The sequence below is a fragment of the Theropithecus gelada genome, chromosome 5 (genome assembly GCF_003255815.1).
Source record: "Theropithecus gelada isolate Dixy chromosome 5, Tgel_1.0, whole genome shotgun sequence".
In the NCBI taxonomy this organism is placed as follows: Eukaryota; Metazoa; Chordata; class Mammalia; order Primates; family Cercopithecidae; genus Theropithecus; species Theropithecus gelada.
In genome coordinates this window covers 89,002,257-89,018,063 of record NC_037672.1, presented here as the reverse complement: position 1 = coordinate 89,018,063, position 15,807 = coordinate 89,002,257, and the positions used below count along the sequence as shown (strand labels likewise).

Below are 15,807 nucleotides of genomic sequence, written 5' to 3'. Positions count from 1 at the left end.
TTATGATCAAACTCGCTTGCTTGAATCCCACCAACAGTTCCCATAAAGCAGGACAGCAAGAATGAGGAAGATCACAGTGTTGCTCCAGGGACAGAACTCACTGCAATGGGCATCTGTCTAAAGTGTTAACAAAGCACGCGGCACATTTCAGACGGCAGCCATTCAAAGCTGATCAAACGCAGGGGGACTTAACAAGACGGTTTTCTGCAACCTTCTGTTTCTTTTTCAAACTTAGAAGAACGTATTCTCTGCTTTGTTAGAAGCTCATTCAGAAGAGACACGATCATGGATAAGTTAAAAAAAAACAGGAAAATATTAAAAATATGTCTTCTTACCTCTCCCAAATACATCAGCTACATTAACTCATTAATCGTCACATCATCCGTATGCGGCAGGAACTATTGTCTTCTCCATTTTCAGAATAAGGGGACTGAAGTGCAGGTTAAGTAACACCCCTGAAAGCAGGTGTGTGAAGGACTGACAAGGCCCTGCCCACACCCGCTCAGTCACCCTGGGTGTCCCCTGCAGGAGTGGTAAAGTTTCCGTGTATTCTGACTGCTTCCTACCTCAGTACCTGCATGTCAGGCAGTCAGTCTGTCTGTCTGTCTGTCTCTGCCTCTGCCTCTTCTTGTCTAAGGGCTTTCTCTGATGTAGGAGCATGTTTGGCTTGTATATGTGGCAGGCTGGGAGTGCTGGGGAGTCCACACTCATAGAAATAATCCCATTTTCTTTTCCCGTGGGGGAGTAATTCTGAGTTGTGGTCTGCATAGCCTTTCTGAGGGGCCCCAGAAGGATGGAGCACCCACTGCCCGCAACATCAACCCACCGATTAATACCCCCATGAGTGGCTTTCCCTCCTCCCCCGTCTCACTTCCCTACCTCCTGACTGTGCTTTGGGATATCTTTCCAAATTCAGTATTCGCACCCAAATCCTTGTCTCAAGACACTAGTGATTTGAAGACAGGTCTGGCTTTATTTTTTTAGTAACGGCTTTATTGAGATATAATTCATATACTATACAGTTACCCATTTAAAGTGTATAATTCAAAGCTTTTAGTATATTCACAGAGTTTGACAACCACCATCACCACCACAATTTTAGAACACTGTGTCACCCCAACAAGAAACCCCATACCTGTTAGCAGTCACCCCCAATTTCTCCCCTCTCCAGCCCCTGGCAATCCCTAATGTGCTTTGTCTCCATGGATTTACCTGTTCTGGACATTTCATAGAAATAGAATGACAGAATGTGTAGTCTTTTGTGACTGTCTTCTTTCACTTACCATAATGTTTTCAGGGTTCATCCAAGTTGTAACATTAGTACTTCATTTCTTATCGCCTACTAATATTTCACTGTATATAGGATATTCATGTATATGGAATATGGAAATAGCATATTTTATACATCGACTCATTGGTTAATGGACATTTGGGTTGTTTTTGCCTTTTGGTTATCATGAGTAATGCTGCTAGTTTTACATGTACATGTTTTTGTGTGGACATACATTTTCATTTCTCTTGGGTATATACCTAGGAGTAGAACAGCTGGTCATATGGTAACTTTGTGTTTACCCTTTGGGGAAGTGCTAGGCTGTTTTCCAAAATGATTGCACTATTTTACATTCCCACCAGCAGTGTAAGAGGGTTTCAATTTCTCTACAACCTAACCAATGCTTATTATTAGCTATCTTCTTAATTATAGCTATCCTAGTAGATGTAAAGTGAGGACACATGTGTTGATTTTGACAATAAGAGAAACAGTTTTTAGGGAGTAGAGGTAGATTCAAACAAGCTTAAACTAAAATGGAATGAATCTAACACACATAGAAGCATCCAAAAGAATCCAGCTGCATCAGACACAGCGAGGTGGCACATGAGAAGCTGAGCTTGTACTCTCAGTTACTATGTGACATTGTATGTAATAACTCTTAAAGGATGGGCAAAAGCCTCTGATTAGTCTTCATCTCCTGGTTTCCAGAAATGTCCAACCCATTGCCATTAAAAAAAATCAGGCTGTACGTGGTGGCTCACACCCATAATCCCAGCACTTTGGAAGGCCGGGGTGAGTGGATCACTTGAGGTCAGGAGTTCAAGACGAGCCTGGCCAACACGGTGAAACCCTGTCTCTACAAAAAATACAGAAATTAGTTGGGCATAGTGACAGGCCGCATATAATCCCAGCTACTTGGGAGGCTGAGGAATGAGAATTGCTTGAGCCCGGGAGGTGGACGTTGCAGTGAGCTGAGATAGTGCCACAGCACTCCAGCCTGGGTGACCACAGTGAGACTGAATCTCAAATAAATAAATAAATAAATAAATAAATAAATAAATAAAAGTGTGGTCAAGCTCAGTGAGAGGATGCCTCCTCACGTCAGTGGACCCTACACACATGGGATTCATAGACTGCAAGGGACTGGGGGGAAAGGGGAGAATGAAGGGATTCAGGAAGTTCATGGGAGCCTCCTGGAATTCTATGCAAGCTTTGAGGAAAGAAGAAAATGTGTAGTTTTATGGGAAGCATGTCTATAATTCCCTCTTGATTCTTAAAGAGTTCATAACCAAGGCAAGTTTAGAGCTACAGGTACGGAGCATTGATTGATACCATACCGTGCTTGCTGTTGGCATCACACTTCAGTTGAAATGCACTAGCTTATGCTTTAGGCAATCACCAGTCAGAATAAACCCTGGGAGGTTATGGCTTCTCACTCAACATGTGGCTTCTTTCCTTCAATCCCTAGGCTCAGCCATTTAAGATGTGAGAAACTGAATCAATTATATCTAGGAGTTGTGTACTATGTACTACTTTTTCAAATTTAAAAAGGCACAAAAACAAGAAGAAAAAAACGCTACTAGTTCTAATATCATGCAAAGTTTTTCAGTTTCTCTAAAAGTCAATCCAGCTAAATAGACTAATTTTTTTATTTAAAGTAATTCATTTTCTATAGAACAGAAAGAGCCATCCATTTTCTATATGGTCTATTGCAATTTTTTGGAATATGAGAAGTATGATATTCATTCATTAGGCTAGGTGGAATAGAATCATCTACTAGATTATACAGCATTTACTTAAAATTCTAGATTATACATGAAAATTTTGGATTATACATTGACATTAATTAATCATAGGCTGTGTAATTGCAGAGATTTAGATCAACTGTGGAGCAGGTTGTCTGACAGAAGTGTTTACAGGTTACTACTGGTAAATTGAACTCAAATGAACCCAACAGAAAAATAAGACTGTTAAGAAACTGCTGGAAGGAAAATGTAAAGTCTTAAATTCACAAATATAGTCAACCTTGCTGTAAAATAGTCAATTATGTCTATTTTTCAAGCCAACTGTACATGGGCAATTTCTGTCCAAACCATTAACCCTCTCCAATTTGTCTATCATCCTCAAAGTTCTAAGATATATATGTTTTATGATATAACATATATGTTATATGATACTGAGCCAAAGGTGACTCATTTTTATCAGTCTTTAAGCATTTTTCATAATCACATCAATCTTCACCAAAAGAGGGATTTACATTTATTTTTCCAAACCCTATAATGAAAGTTACATACACACACCTTTTAGAAATATGGATCAGTCAGGATAAATGACTTATACAAGATCACATCACTATTCCCAACAGAGCCAGGGTTCCAATATCCCTGATTGCAGACCTGAACTTCTCCATGTATGCTGCCTCCCACAATTCCAGATCTCATCTGTGAATGCAGCTCATTCCAAATATATGCTGAATTGATAGATAAGATGGAATATGGGTACAAAAGCTGTTAAATGGGATGAATTATTTTCTGTGATAATAGTAGTATATAAGCACCAGTTGCTCATACTATGCTAGAAACTATTCTAAGAAGTTTATACATATTAGCTCATTTAATCTCCACAGCACGTAATGTGCTAGGTACTATTATCATTCTCATTTTGCAGATGGAGAAACTGAGCCGCAGAGAAGTAACACAAACTCACTCAGTCAGTATGTGGTAAAACTAAGATTCAAACTCTTGCAGTCTAACTCCAAAGTTCGTCCTGTCAAAGACTACATTTTGCTTTCTTTTATTATTATTATTATACTTTAAGTTCTAGGGTACATATGCACAACGGTCAGGTCTGTTACATATGTATACATGTGCCATGTTGTGTGCTGCACCCATTAACTCGTCATTTACATTAGGTATATCTCCGAATGCTATCCCTCCCCCCTCCCCCCTCCCCACAATAGGCCCCAGTGTGTGATGCTCCCCTTCCTGTGTCCAAGTGATCTCATTGTTCAATTCCCACCTATGAGTGAGAACATGCGGTGTTTGGTTTTCTGTTCTTGTGGTAGTTTGCTGAGAATGATGGTTTCGAGTTGCATCCATGTCCCTACAAAGGACACAAACTCATCCTTTTTTATGGCTGCATAGTATTCCCTGGTGTATATGTGCCACATTTTCTTAATCCAGTCTGTCACTGATGGACATTTGGGTTGATTCCAAGTCTTTGCTATTGTGAATAGTGCTGCAATAAACATACGTGTGCATGTGTCTTTATAGCAGCATGATTTATAATCCTTTGGGTATATACCCAGTAACGGGATGGCTGTGTCAAACGGTATGTCTAGTTCTAGATCCTTGAGGAACTGCCACACTGTTTTCCACAATGGTTGAACCAGTTTACAGTCCCACCAACAGTGTAAAAATGTTCCTATTTCTCCACATCCTCTCCAGCACCTGTTGTTTCCTGATTTTTTAAAGATTGCCATTCTAACTGGTGTGAGATGGTATCTCATTGTGGTTTTGATTTGCATCTCTCTGATGGCGAGTGATGATGAGCATTTTTTCATGTGTCTGTTGGCTGTATGAATGTCTTCTTTTGAGAAGTGTCTGTTCATATCCTTTGCCCACTTTTTGATGGGGAGGTTTGTTTTTTTTCTTGTAAATTTGTTTGAGTTCTTTGTAGGTTCTGGATATTAGCCCTTTGTCAGATGAGTAGATTGCAAAAATGTTCTCCCATTCTGTAGGTTGCCTGTTCACTCTGATTTCTGTTGCTCTGCAGAAGCTCTTTACTTTAATTAGATGCCATTTGTCAATTTTGGCTTTTGTTGCTGTTGCTTTTGGTGTTTTAGACATGAAGTCCTTGCCCATGCCTATGTCCTGAATGGTATTCCCGAGGTTTTCTTCTAGGGTTTTTATGGTTTTAGGTCTAACATTTAAGTCTCTAATCCATCTAGAATTAATATTCATATAAAGAATAAGGAAAGGATCCAGTTTCAGCTTTCTACTTATGGCTAGCCAATTTTCCCAGTACCATTTATTAAATAGGGAATCCTTTTCCCATTTCTTGTTTTTGTCAGGTTTGTCAAAGATCAGATGGCTGTAGATGTGTGGTATTATTTCTGAGGGCTCTCTTCTGTTCCATTGGCCTATATCTCTGTTTTGGTACCAGTACCATGCTGTTTTGGTTACTGTAGCCTTGTAGTATAGTTTGAAGTCAAATAGTGTGATGCCTCCAGCTTTGTTCTTTTGGCTTAGGATTTTCTTGGCAATGCAGGGTCTTTTTTGGTTCCATATGAACTTTAAAGCAGTTTTTTCCAATTCTGTAAAGAAAGTCATTGGTAGCTTAATGGGGATGGCATTGAATCTATAAATTACCTTGGGCAGTATGGCCATTTTCACAATATTGATTCTTCCTATCCATGAGCATGGTATGTTCTTCCATTTGTTTGTGTTCTCTTTTATTTCACTGAGCAGTGGTTTGTAGTTCTCCTTGAAGAGGTCCTTTACATCCCTTGTAAGCTGGATTCCTATGTATTTTATTCTCTTTGAAGCAATTGTGAATGGGAGTTCATTCATGATTTGGCTCTCTGTTTGTCTGTTACTGGTGTATAAGAATGCTTGTGATTTTTGCACATTGATTTTGTATTCTGAGACTTTGCTGAAGTTTCTTATCAGCTTAAGGAGATTTTGGGCTGAGATGATGGGGTTTTCTAAATATACAATCATGTCATCTGCAAACAGGGACAATTTGACTTCTTCTTTTCCTAACTGAATACCATTTATTTCTTTCTCTTGCCTGATTGCCCTAGCCAGAACTTCCAACACTATGTTGAATAGGAGTGGTGAGAGAGGGCATCCCTGTCTTGTGCCAGTTTTCAAAGGGAATGCTTCCAGTTTTTGCCCATTCAGTATGATATTGGCTGTGGGTTAGTCAAAAATAGCTCTTAATATTTTGAGATACATCCCATCAATACCGAATTTATTGAGAGTTTTTAGCATGAAGGGCTGTCGAATTTTGTCAAAGACCTTTTCTGCATCTGTTGAGATAATTATGTGGTTTTTGTCTTTGGTTCTGTTTATATGCTGGATTACGTTTATTGATTTGCGTATGTTGAACCAGCCTTGCATTCCAGGGATGAAGCCCACTTGATCATGGTGGATAAGCTTTTTGATGTGCTGCTGGATTCGGTTTGCCAGTATTTTATTGAGAATTTTTGCATCAGTGTTCATCTTTTTTTTGTTGTCTCTGCCAGGCTTTGGTATCAGGATGATGTTGGCCTCGTAAAATGAGTTAGGGAGGATTCCCTCTTTTTCTATTGATTGGAATAATTTCAGAAGGAATGGTACCAGCCCCTCCTTGTACCTCTGGTAGAATTCGCTTGTGAATCCATCTGGTCCTGAACTTTTTTTGGTTGGTAGACTATTAATTATTGCCTCAATTTCAGAGCCTGCTATTAGTCTATTCATAGATTCAACTTCTTCCTGGTTTAGTCTTGGGAGAGTGTAAGTGTCCAGGAAATTATCCATTTCTTCTAGGTTTTCTAGTTTATTTGCGTAGAGGTGTTTATAGTATTCTCTGATGGTAGTTTGTATTTCTGTGGGGTCAGTGGTGATATCCCCTTTATCATTTTTTATTGCATCTATTTGATTCTTCTCTCTTTTCTTCTTTATAAGTCTTGCTAGTGGTCTATCAATTTTGTTAATCTTTTCAAAAAACTGTATCCTGGATTCATTGATTTTTTGGAGGGTTTTTTGTGTCTCTATCTCCTTCAGTTCTGCTCTGATCTTAGTTATTTCTAGCCTTCTGCCAGCTTTTGAATGTGTTTGCTCTTGCTTCTCTAGTTCTTTTCATTGTAATGTGAGGGTGTCAATTTTAGATCTTTCCTGCTTTCTCTTGTGGGCATTTAGTGCTATAAATTTCCCTCTACATGCTGCTTTAAATGTGTCCCAGAGATTCTGGTATGTTGTATCTTTGTTCTCATTGGTTTCAAAAAACATCTTTATTTCTGCCTTCATTTTGTTTTGTACCCAGTAGTCATTCAGGAGCAGGTTGTTCAGTTTCTATGTAGTTCAGGGTTTTGATTGAGTTTCTTAGTCCTGGGTTCTAGTTTGATTGTACATGGTCTGAGAGACAGTTTGTTACAATTTCTGTTCTTTTACATTTGCTGAGGAGTGCTTTACTTCCGACTATGTGGTCAATTTTGGAATAAGTGCGATGTGGTGCTGAGAAGAATGTATATTCTGTTGATTTGGGGTGGAGAGTTCTGTAGATGTCTATTAGGTCCTCTTGGTGCAGAGTTGAGTTCAATTGCTGGATATCCTTGTTAACTTTCTGTCTCTTTGATCTGTCTAATGTTGACAGTGGGGTGTTAAAGTCTCCCATTATTATTGTATGGGAGCCTAAGTCTCTTTGTACGTCTCTAAGGACTTGCTTTATGAATCCAGGTACTCCTGTATTGGGTGCATATATATTTAGGATAGTTAGCTCTTCCTGATGAATTGATCCCTTTGTCATTTTGTAATGGTCTTCTTTGTCTCTTTTGATCTTTGATGGTTTAACATCTGTTTTATCAGAGACTAGGTTTGCAACTCCCGCTGTTTTTTGCTTTCCATTTGCTTGACAGATCTTCCTCCATCCCTTTATTTTGAGCCTATGTGTGTCTCTGCATGTGAGATGGGTCTCCTGAATACAGCAAACTGATGGGTCTTGACTCTTTATTCAATTTGCCAGTCTGTGTCTTTTAATTGGACCATTTAGTCCATTTACATTTAAGGTTATTATTGTTATGTGTGAACTTCATCCTGTCATGATGATATTAGCTCATTATTTTGCTCATTAGTTGATGCAGTTTCTTCCTAGAATCGATGGTCTTTACATTTTGGCATGTTTTTGCAATGGCTGGTACCGGTTGTTCCTTTCCATGTTTAGTGCTTCCTTCAGGATCTCTTGTAGGGCAGGCCTGGTGGTGACAAAATCTCTAATCATTTGCTTGTCTGTAAAGGATTTTATTTCTCCTTCACTTATGAAACTTAGTTTGGGTGGATATGAAATTCTGGGTTCAAAATTCTTTTCTTTAAGTATGTTGAATATTGGCTCCCACTCTCTTCTGGCTTGTAGAGTTTCTGCCGAGAGATCTGCTGTTAGTTTGATGGGCTTCCCTTTGTGGGTAACCCGACCTTTCTCTCTGGCTGCCCTTAACATTTTTTCCTTCATTTCAACTTTGCTGAATCTGACAATTATGTGTCTTGGAGTTGCTCTTCTGGAGGAATATCTCTGTGGCATTCTCTGTATTTCCTGAATTTGAATGTTGGCCTGCCTTACTAGGTTGGGGAAGTTCTCCTGGATGATATCTTGCAGAGTGTTTTCCAACTTGGTTCCATTTTCCCCATCACTTTCAGGCACACCACTCAGATGTAGATTTGGTCTTTTCACATAATCCCATATTTCTTGGAGGCTTTGTTCATTTCTTTTTACTCTTTTTTCTCCACACTTCTCTTCTCACTTCATTTCATTCATTTGATCTTCAATCACTGATACTCTTTCTTCCAGTTGATCAAGTCAGTTACCGAAGCTTGTGCATTTGTCACGTAGTTCTTGTTTCACGGTTTTCATCTCTATCAGTTCTTTTATGGTCTTCTCTGCCTTGATTATTCTAGTTATCCATTAATCCATTCTTTTTTCAAGGTTTTTAGTTTCTTTGCGCTGGGTATGTAGTTCCTCCTTTAGCTCTGAGAAGTTTGATCGACTGAAGCCTTCCTCTCTCAACTCCTCAAAGTCATTCTCCAACCAGCTTTGTTTCGTTGCTGGCGATGAGCTGTGTTCCTTTGGCGGGGCAGATGCGCTCTGACTTTTTGAATTTCCAGCTTTTCTGCACTGCTTTTTCCCCATCTTTGTGGTTTTATCTGCCTTTGGTCTTTGATGATGGTGACGTACTGATGGGGTTTTGGTGTGGGTGTCCTTCCTGTTTGTTAGTTTTCCTTCTAACAGTCAGGACCCTCAGCTGCAGGTCTGTTGGAGTTTGCTTGAGGTCCACTCCAGACCCTGTTTGCCTGGGTATCAGCAGCGGAGGCTGTAGAAGATAGAATATTGCTGAACAGCGAGAGTTGCTGTCTGATTCTTTCTCTGGAAGCTTCATCTTAGAGGTGTTCCCAGCCATATGAGGTGTGAGGTGTCGGTCTGCACCTAGTGGGGGATATCTCCCAGTTAGGCTACTCAGGGGTCAGGGACCAACTTGAGCAGGCAGTCTCTCTGTTCTCAGATCTCAACCTCCATGCTGTAGAACTACTGCTCTCTTCAAAGCTGTCAGACAGGGACATTTACATCTGCAGAGGTGTCTGCTTTTTTTTTTTTTTAGCTATGCCCTGTCCCCAGAGGTGAAGTCTACACAGGCAGGCAGGCCTCCTTGAGTTGAGGTGGGCTCCATCCAATTCGAGCTTCCCGGCAGCTTTGTTTACCTACTTAAGTCTCAGCAATGGTGGGCGCCCCTCTCCCAGTCTCACTGTCACCTTGCAGTTAGATCTCAGACTGCTGTGCTAGCGATGAGGGAGGCTCCGTGGGCGTGGGACCCTCCAGGCCAGGTGTGGGATATAATCTCCTGGTGTGCCGTTTGCTAAGACCCTGGTGAAGCACAGTATTGGGGTGGGAGTTACCCGATTTTCCAGGTGTTGTGTGTCTCAGTTTCCCTTGGCTAGGAAAAGGAATTCCCTTCCCCATTGTGCTACCCAGGTGAGGCAATGCCTCGTCCTGCTTCAGCTCTCACTGGTCGGGCTGCCCCGCTCACCAGCACTGACTGTCCAACACACCCCCATGAGATGAACCCGGTACCTCAGCTGAAAATGCAGAAATCACCCATCTTCTGTGTCGTTCATGCTGGGAGCTGGAGGTTGGAGCTGTTCCTGTTCAGCCATCTTGGGCGCCCCCTCTGCTGTCTTTCATATCTGCTAAGGCCACATATATATGTATGCTAATGTGCTATTTTATATATATGTGCTGTATGTGCTATTTCATATCTGCTAAGGCCATATATGATCAACAAAACACTTAATTCACATTTAAACAAAAGAGATGCTAAAATGGAGGGAGTTGCAAATACCTTTCTTTTTGGGAATACCTGGGCCTGTCTCTGGGTTAGATGCTAACAATGTGGTTGGTAGCTAGACCTTAGATCCTTCTTTTTTGGCCACACGAAGTGTGAGGTATCCCGGGCCTGGTTGCACAGCCTCCTTTGAATCTCTGCTCCGTAAGGTGCTGTATTCAGTTACTTCTTATAAGCCCCTGACAGGCTGTTCCATTAAGCCAGCTTATGAGATAACGGCCTTTTGTAAGGAAACTTTAAGTGTCCAATTCCAGTCAATTCTCATTTGATCCACTTAGTTAAACAGATAATAAACCAGAAGCTGATTGTAACCTTTAGCCAAGCACAGTCTGTGTACTTCAGTTTCCCACTTCTTGATAGGGGAGGCCCTCAATCCCCTAGGGTGCCCTATGTTCTTGCATAACCGGGGGATGACTCATGCCCCTGTAATTTCTTTCTCTAGAGGGCTTGAGGACCTCCCAGGCAGGGGTCTAGTTACCCCTCAGATCAACAAAATAGGGCTCCTGTGTCAGCACCTATACTTCCTCCATTCCCCCCTCACCCTTCTTCACTTACTGAAGCCTCTTTCCTTCAGCAGAGTGACAGGAATGGTTTCCATGGCTCTGTACACCGCAGGGACACACAGTGGGGTCCATTTCCAGCCCCAACATAATTATAATAGAGAGAAAACAGAACAGCTTAATGATCCTTCTGGGATGGCTGAAATGAAGCTCTACTCCATATTCCAGTCTACCTAGTTCTCTTCTGTTTGGTTCTCTCAGGAAACAGTCTTGAAGCTTGCTGGTGCTTGGGGCACCTTTTCATAAGAATCTGGTTTCCATAAGTTTGGTTTCATTACTTAGGTATTTAGGAAAATAAAACATCTTTCATCAGAAGGGTACTTCAGTTTGGATTCGAGCTGAAGTAGCCCTTACCTGAGGCCTTCAAACACACACACACACACACACACACACACACACACACACACACGTGCGTGTGCGCATGTGCCTGTACACATATGCATTTATGCAGGTCAAGCATAAAGCATGCACATGTGTGGCTTGATAAGCTGGGAGTAGGAGGGCATAGCTAGAGTAGGATTTGAAATGTCTCCCTATTTACTGATATCATTATCTGCACAGTTCTAAAAGCCCCTCAGGCCCCTCACATCTGTTTGGGAAAAGCCAGGGTCAAAAAATATACTTTAACTCTGGTCAAGAGGCTATTTTCTCATCTGGTCTAAGGCTGGTCTCATTTTTCTACTGGCCTGAGTTTGAGAAGCTCAGGCCCACTTTCTAGTTTGCACTCCTGCCTGCCTGCCTGCCTTCCTCTCAGCAAGCCCCAATGCAGCAGGGGCCACCTCCATGAGCTCCTGGGGCAGTTAGAGAAAGGGTTGGCTTGGAGGTGTGACACAGCCAGAGAGGGCAGAGCACAGGGGGTCACGACCTCCCCCATCCATCCAGCAGTCTGACAACGCCTTTTCTCTCTTTTCAAATGATTGTTTTCAAAATGGAGTCTTTTCTCATGGCTTTCAATAAACGTTTGGTAAATGAAAACAAAACTAAATGAAGTAAAAACCAAATAAACCTTAGCAAGTGGCATCATATCTGAAATTTTCTAGTGACACTGACTATATAAAACCCCTCTTGAGTAGGACAGTCCTGGGAAGTGCATGAGGCAAATAAACAATAGAAGCCCTCTTTCCAAATATGCTTGGAATATTTGTGATTGGAAAAGTCATTAAAAATAAATTTTTAAAATTGATTTTTGGATCATGGAAAATCAATCTTTCTCTTACAAACATTTCTAAATTACTCTATCCACACCTCCATATGTATAAGTATATATATATACATGTAATCTTTAAATTAAAATATAAATGTGTTTTCACTTACTAATCCTTTGATGACAGACCAAGGTAATTTTTTTTTTTTTTTTTTTTAGTATTGTCTGCTGATTAGAGTTCTTTTAAAAAAACCATTATTTACCATGTAGGATTTCTGACATACCATATGCAATCCCATTTAAAGTGGAACCAGAAATTAAAGACACCTGCAGCACAATCTGAGGACAGAATTCTTCTAGATTTTTAATTGTTTTCTTCAATCTTTTACATTTGCCTTGTTCACACCTAATTCAAAAGCATTTTTATTAATGACCCATTTTTACTGAGTCTTTCACAAACATCCAATTTGGTTTTCACTGAGACAATTTTCTTTTAGAGTTCATACTTCATCAGTATGTGAGAACATTTAATTAAATCTTGCAACTTAATAACAAGTACAACTGGCACACACAGGTTTGAGAACAAACACAGTTGACTTTTGGAAACACACAACTCAGCTGGGAGGAGCAGGTGTGTACAGGACATGGAAACAGCTTTAGAGCTGTGATTGGTCAGGGTTTTGGTGTTAGTCCTATTTTATAAAAGGATTGTGAAGTGTGAGTGATTCCATTCACCTGACTGGGTCAAGTGGAGGCTGGTTTAGAATGTATAAATTATATCTATTATATATACATATATTTATTAGATGTATTACATATAATTTATATAACTCAAAACCATATAAGTACATATTTCTGAGGTTCTATATTTATACTACCCAGGCAGTTGTATCTGTCATCAATTTCATGTTTAATAACCTAATGTGGCTTTAAGTTCTAACATAAAAAAATTATAGTCTAGGTGCAGTGGCTCATGCCTGTAATCCCAGAACTTTGGGAGACCGAGGTGGGAGGAACACTTGAGGCTAGGAGTGTGAGACCAGCCTGGGCAACATAGGAAGACTCTGTCTCTACAAAAAATTAAAAAAAAAAAAATAGCCAAAGTGGCGGTGCACACCTGTAGTCTCAGCTGCTTGGGAGGCTGAAGTGGGAGGATCACTTCAGCCCAGGAGTTTGAGGCTACAGTGAGCTATGATCACCACTGTCCTCCAGCCTGGGTGACAGAGTGAGACTCTGTCTCAAGAAAATTATAATCTAGGTTGTCAGACATCAGGTTTTATGGGGACAATTTCCCCCTTCATTGTAGAGTTCTTGAGTTACGTACCACACAGCAGGGCACCTCAGCAGGTGCGGAGGTAATGATATAAAGATGCCTGGATTAGTGAGGAAGGCAGACTAACAAAATTAGAGCTGTAACTATCTAGGTGAGGTCACAAAAGGCCAAAGACAAATAGGCATGCACAGAGGGGGACTCCTTCTTGAAGTCCTCCCAGAAGTCTCCCCTCTGGATCCCGCTTGGTGTCTTGGAGTCTCCTAGCCTATAGTTTTTGCTCCCATAGTTATTGCAGTCTGAAGCCTATAGTTATTGCTCAAATGACAACGTAAGACAGGTGAGAGGAGGTGTGAGGACGTGCTCCCGTGGGAGCAGAGACTCTGGACTCTCCTTGCATGCCTAGCACAGTACTTAGCTCACAGAAGACATTCACTGCATAGTTTTTAAATAAGTGAGTGGGGAAAATAGAGAGGTTATAGAAAAAATAGTTAAATCAGACCAAAAATTGACATAAAGCAGCAGCACTGATTTTCTTGAGTGGCTGATAAACTGTCTCTGCATGAAATTTCAAACAAAGAGCTCCCAGATTGTTTTGAGCAATTGCAGCCTACATGGGTAAGTGGATAAACTCCCAAAAAGGCTACTTGAGAAGAGCAACCTCAATTGGCTGATAAATTCTGTTTGTCTATTTAACAAGCAAAACTAAACTATACATGGTTTAGGTATACAAACATATGTGACAAAAACTCTGAAGTTTGTGTTTATCATTCTCCTTCTCTGTTTTAAAGAGAAAGATGGGTGAGGAAGGCAGATTCATCTGGAGGCAGGTAAGCAAAGTGCCAGGATAGGGTGGTGGATTCACAGGTGTTTATTATATAAGTATGTTTTATACCACACAGATCACATAATTTTTATATGTATCAGTTATTACCTTAAAAATATAACAAAACAAAAACCAGCTGCACTACTTTCTAAAGCCTCCAGCAAATTCGGCTTTTTAAAACAGCTGATTAAAGGGAAAAATGACAGGTGAAATCTATTATTATTAGGCAGGTTTGGGATGTGTGATGGATATGAAAAGACTTGTGCATTCAAAAGAGAATGTGACATGGTTGCAAGAGGCTGCCCAGCTAGAATGCTGAGGCTTTTTGTGAGAAATCAAGTGGTGGGAAGCCTGAAGGAAGGAAAACCATTGGGAATACGCTTCAGAACCTGCATAGTCTTAAATGCAGGTTTGCCTGGCAGGGTGTAAAGTTGCCAGAGAGGCCCAGAAAGCGGGAATTCTGTTGGGGATACAGGCACTGGGACAAGCAGCCCTTTGATCCTGAACATCTGTACTGCTCCAGGAAGCACTGCTACAAAAAGAATAAAATACCTAGGAATCCAACTTACAAGGGATGTGCTGGACCTCTTCAGGGAGAACTGCAAACTACTGCTTAAGCAAATAAGAGAGGACACAAACAAATGGAAGAACATTCCATGCTCGTGGATAGAATCAATATTGTGAAAATGGCCATACTTTCCAAAGTAATTTATAGATTCACTGCTATTTCCATTAAACTACCATTGACATTCTTCACAGAATTAGAAGAAACTACTTTAAAATGCATATGGAAACAAAAAAGAGCCTGTATAGCCAAGATGATCCTAAGCAAAAAGAACAAAGCTGGAGGCATCACACTACCTGACTTGGAACTATACTACAAGGCTACAGTAACCAAAACAGCATGGTACTGGTACAAAAACAGACACATAGACCAATGGAACAGAATAGAGATCTCAGAAATAAGACCACACATCTACAACCATCTGATCTTTGATAAACCTGTCAAAAACAAGCAAAAGGGAAAAGATTCCCTATTTAATAAATGGTGCTGGGAAAACTGGCTAGCCATATGCAGAAAATTGAAACTGGACCCCTTCTTTATGCCTTATACAAAAATTAACTCAAGATGGATTAAATACTTAAATGTAAAACCTAAAACTAGGAGAAACACTTGGAGAAAATCTAGGCAATACCATTCAGGATATAGGCACGGGCAAAGATTTCATGACAAAAACATCAAAAGCAATTGCAACGAAAGCAAAAATTGACAAATGGGAAGCATCAAGGAGGCAGAAAAATATACGATCCTAGATAATCACGAAAACAAACTATTTCTAAAAATTTTCTCTAAGCTGCCTATGTGAAAAAATCTCTCTAAAATGGTTCTCTTCTGACTACCATGATTGTAAAATAACAGTTTATCCAAAGGTTTTATGTGTTAAATAAGGGAAGTGTGGAGGACTATAAAAAATATCATGATACTGTATCACAGTAATTAATACAATTTCATATGTTGGTTATTAGGTTGTCTATTAAATCAATCTAAATACACTGTAGACAAAGAGATTCTGAAGTTCAGCATTCAGCGTAAACTGAAATACAATGTTTGAGGTTATTTCTTTAAAAAGGTAGGCATCAGATTT

At 40.2% G+C, this 15,807-nt stretch overlaps 1 protein-coding gene across 2 annotated transcripts in view; it reads right to left on the bottom strand.

Moving 5' to 3' along the window:
• SCFD2 (sec1 family domain containing 2) overlaps positions 1 to 15,807 on the bottom strand; it is a 523,211-nt gene that overhangs the window by 42,446 nt on the left and 464,958 nt on the right. The gene's annotated exons all lie outside the window — the stretch shown is intronic.